The following is a 4,607-nucleotide window of genomic DNA, read 5'->3' as shown; positions in this document are numbered from 1 at the left end:
GTTCCCTTGAGGAAGGAAGCTCAAGGCCATTCGTTTGTCCTGTCCTTTCGTTTTACAGGTTGGAGAAACGACTCGCTATGACAAATGCTTCGCCCAAGGTCTCAAAGCAGATCGGAGCCTGGAACGTGGCCTCCGCCCCAGACCTGCGTTTCCCTCTGGCCAAACAAACTTTCCTCTCCCTGGACCCAGATCCTGTTTCAGGAACGTGAACGGCATTCCTGAGCCCCCAGGTGGCCCGCTTTCTGAGGAGTAGTGTCCGCGGGGGCGGGGCCTAGTGCCCCTGGAGGACTCCCGCTGGGGTCCGAGTTGATGACTCTTGCACTGGGAAGAGAAAGTGGAGGCATCTTAAGGCTGCCTTCCTGGGAGTCACCTGCGACTTTTGGTGCATCCAAAGGACAGGCTTCCGGCACGGGGCCCTTGGCTGGCAGGGAAGGAGCTCGCTGCCTTCTGAGAAGGTGCCTTCTGCCTTTGGACAGCTTTGAGTTGGTCCTGCAGGCTGGGATGTTGGGGGTACCAGCCTGCTTTCGTTTTCTATTGTTGCTGTAAGAAAGTACTGATTCCGCGGTTTAAAACAACAGGTGTTTATTATCTTACAGCTCTGCAGGTTAGAAGGCTGGGCAGGTGTCACTAGGCTAAATAAACTCGGGCGTCAGCAGGTTGCATTCCTAGTGGAGCCTCTGGGGAAGAATCTCGCAGGCTGACACACTGGCGTTGGCTGAACTCAGTTCCCCAAGTGGTTGCACTCGTGCTGGCTGTGGGCCTGGCCAGGCTGCCGAGTTCCTTCTCACGCCTTCCCAGGAGCTCCTAGCGGCCTCTCTCTGGTCCTGACTCGTGGGCTCGACATCTCAGTGCCAGCACGGACGTGCCGTGCCGAGCCCCCCAGCTGCTTCAGGTCTCTCTGAATTCCCCGCTGCCTGCCGCATCTCTCCCCCTTCCAGCTAGGGAAATACTTTTAAGGGCCCCTGCGGGTAGAGGGGCCCTTAAAAGTAGACCACCCACGATAACCCCCTCTCTTAAGGTGGTAACGTCAACCACAGCTGCAAAGTGCGCTTTGCCATGAAACCTAACACAGTCACAGGTCCCGGGTTCCGGTGGGGATGTCTTTGGGGGCCATTCTGCCTCGCAGACAGACTGACCCTCGACCCTGGGTTGGGCCACCGCATCCCCAGTCGCTTTGGACCTTGCCATTCCAGGATGTCAGTGAGCTGAATCCGATCACCCTGGCAAGGCCTTTCCGTTCCCTCGCATCTCCCCTCTGAACCCACACAGTGGGCAGTGCTTGTGCCAGGACAGCCGCCACCCTCTGCCTCTGGCCTCCCCCATTCGCCACCTCGTTTTTTCTCATCGCCCCCACACAGGCCACCTAACCAGGCCATCCTTTGGGGCAGGTCTTCTGGGCCCCCAGGCCGCAGGCCAAAGCAGAATGGCCAGAGCAGAGGCAGGGCCCCTCCCTGTGACTGAGGGCCAGCAGGCCTCGGACCTGGCTCTCATCCCCTGAGGACATTCCAGAACCCAGAGCCAGCAGAGGTCTCCAGAATGAGGGAGGAGGGCAGCCCTTCCCCTCCTACAGCTCTCCATGCAGGCCTGGCCTGGGCTGGGCTGGTCCATGACCCGCTCTGGATGCCTGCTCACCCTCGGTGCTGGTGTCTCCAGGACTCACTCACACGATGCTCTCGTCTGAAGCCAGGCACCCCAGACAACAAAACAGGCCAGCGCAGGCCTTCACCGGTGAGACAGAAAGCGGTTCTCGCAGCACTGGTACACCCAGAAGCTCCAGCTAGCCGTGTGAAGCACAAGCAGAGGACCCCCGGCATCCCAGAAAGAGCCTCGGAGACCATCCAGGCCAGAGCTGTGCCCTGCACCACCTCCATCGGAGACCCCAGAACTTGCGAAACATACAGACGCCAGCCCCCCACCCCCCAGACCTACAGACTCTCCCGAGGGCTGGGACTGAGCACTGGCACATCTACGAAGCTCCTCAGGCAATTCTGATATGGTGAAAACTTGACACTAACCTCTCCCTCCACTTTCATACAGGAGCAGACCGAGGCCCAGACCCAAGGACACAAAGCATCCTACCCCACAAAGACACAAAGTGACATCCCTACCCCCTGCTCTTCTGCTTCTATCCAAGAGCTCCCATCAGGCAGTATGAAAGTTCTGAAAACATTTTCGTTTCCCGGCACCACTTAGTGTAGAAATTAACATACACCTGCTCTGCTGTGTCTGGTAACTGTTCAGAGAATGTCCCACCCCAGCGTGATTCTGAACCCGTCCCTGGAATCAGGAGACAAATTCCGCTGATCCCTGTCTCCCTATTACTGCTTGTTTGTTTTCCATGGAGAGACACATGATTAAAGCAAGCAGAATAGATAGAAGAAGAATTGATTGCACAGATGCCAGGCCTCCCGACACGCAGCAGCCTGCTGCGCAGTCCCTGGGCTGCCTCTGTCCACTTCTGAGTCCCTCTCTCTGGGGCTCTCGCCTGGAAATTTGCAGGGCACAGCCAGAGTTCAGGGAGTGTAAGAAGACAGGATAGCAAAGCCGACCTGACTTTCCTGGTCTGCAAGCCTCATCCTGCTTCTGAACTCTGCCTCTCTGCCAGAGATTTCCTCATTCTCTAGCTTCCCGGACGAAGACTGAACCATCTCTCGTTGACTGTCACGTGGATAATATATTAGTAAGTCCTGTTTCTCCGTATCCTTTAGTTCACCTCTTCCCCCGTTCCCGTGGGTGGTTTGGGCACGGGGCCGTTGTTCAGTGCCCCGTGCCATGGTATGGGAACACTTACTCATAGAGCAGGTCTCTCTATGACTTGCTGTCGCCCTGTATGGGGAGCGACCGGCTTTCTCCCTAAAACATCCATTTATGATGTTGCTCTTCTACGGAAGAACCCAAAGTGCTTATCGATCTCACGTGAACCTGGCCCTTCCTCCTAGGACCTCGGCTCATGTCCCACACGTGCTTTGTTCTCCAAGCTCACCGACGGACAACCACGGTAAGGCATGCTCTTCACTGACCCAGTGTTTCTAAGCTCTTCGTGATTATTGTAATCTGCCTCTGCTAACAGAAGCAATTGAGAACAAGAAAGACAGAAAATTCTCAATAAATCCTTGATGCATGACTCAGCTTGGCCAGGAGTTTTCACGGCCTCTGCAAAGAGTGCCTCTTTCTGAGCTTTCTGTTCTCAACCTAATAACCGGTTTGTTTAACTTAGATCTGGGACCCTGACAAAGGACTATCAGCCTCTCCTGGGAGCGGAAGTGGAGCTTGGTAGGGTGCTAACTTTTCTTGGACATTAGCCGTGCTATAAAACCAAACCCTCCAGCTGGGCATAGAAGCTGGGGCAAATCTGAAAACCAAAATGGCAGTTCCGAATCCTTCCTGGTTTCTGAGTCCTTCAAACGATACTCTTTAAAGTCAACCTGTTGTTTGCTTCTGCTGGGAATCTGCTATGTGCATTTCTGTTAAGCAAGGTTAACCAATGTTTATTCATTCCTCCATTCCTGACACTCAGGATTCTGTTAAACTAATTTCTATTACTAGACCTAAATCCGTACTTGTCAAATAATCCTTGAACACCTTACATAGATAATAACTTTTCAAATATTTATGAGGCCCACAGAGATTTATGCGAAGCTGGGTGACAAGGAACAATACAGTGTTACAGGTCCAGAGAACATTTTGTCAAAACAAATGTTGTCAAGACACTAATACTTTTATAGCATTTTTCATAAGGGACTTTCACACCTGCTCATTTCCCTAATTATCCCTGAGACTTTTACACTCAGAGAGAATGAAAATGGAATGGTTTTTTTTTTTTTTTTTTTAAGGTTGGTAATTTGAAAAATTAGCTGCTATATAAAGAAAAATACATGCTCCGGCACAGTCATTGCTAAAAATATAGTCTCGAGATAGATGCTCACGGAGAGAGATACTAAGTTGTTATGGCAACTATGATTATAACTACGAAGCTGGAGGGTTTTTCCCGTTCATTATTCTGTTGGGATGTGCTGGTTTAAATGGCAATGTCCTTTGTAATGTCCTCAATCTCATTACCACATAATTACCCATTTCACATTTAATTTCAACACGTTTGTTCTTACTCCTGTGCTCGGCGGATTCGGCGCCTTTTTGACAAGCCTTATTCTTAGCCTGTGCCCCCAGCCCCTGCGAATCAGCTCCCCCCGCGCTGTCGCCCCCACACTGAGATTTCATTTTCAGGTTGACCTGGGGAAACCGGCTTCATTTGTAAACAATAAGATGCTGTCATGAAAACTGTTACGAAATCGCGCCCACGGACGCGTGGGGAGACGGTGAACTCACAGTGGCCAGAGGCTGTTCAGCACCCCGGAGATCCAGCATTCTTGGGCACCTACTATGTGCAGGAGAATCCCCAGCTAGGATCGCATCTAACCTCTGTGCTAGTTTTTCTCTGTTTCCACACCTGCGGATCTCCATCCCTCTCGGCCATCTACGTCCTGAAGGTTGACCCTTGTGGCCTGAGTATACTTGCCCTCTGGCGTCTGATTGCGAATGGTCAAAGACAGGTGCCAGCAGGAGATAGGAGGGTGGGAGAGAGAGAGAGATCTGGGTACGTCTTCCCT

The 4,607-nt window shown here is 52.4% G+C and overlaps 1 long non-coding RNA gene across 1 annotated transcript; it reads left to right on the top strand.

Annotated features, from left to right (window-relative positions):
* The first annotated feature begins 2,543 nt into the window (after positions 1-2,543).
* Positions 2,544-4,363, top strand: LOC120608897 (uncharacterized). Its single transcript, XR_005654565.1, has 3 exons — positions 2,544-2,680; positions 2,940-2,998; positions 4,225-4,363. It is a non-coding gene; the product is annotated as an uncharacterized LOC120608897 (long non-coding RNA).
* The last annotated feature ends 244 nt before the right edge of the window (positions 4,364-4,607 follow it).

Source organism: Pteropus medius, unplaced genomic scaffold (assembly GCF_902729225.1).
Source record: "Pteropus medius unplaced genomic scaffold, Ma_sr-lr_union100, whole genome shotgun sequence".
Classification (NCBI taxonomy): Eukaryota; Metazoa; Chordata; class Mammalia; order Chiroptera; family Pteropodidae; genus Pteropus; species Pteropus medius.
The sequence above is the reverse complement of the archived record's forward strand: the minus strand, read 5'-3'. Positions and strand labels throughout refer to the sequence as shown.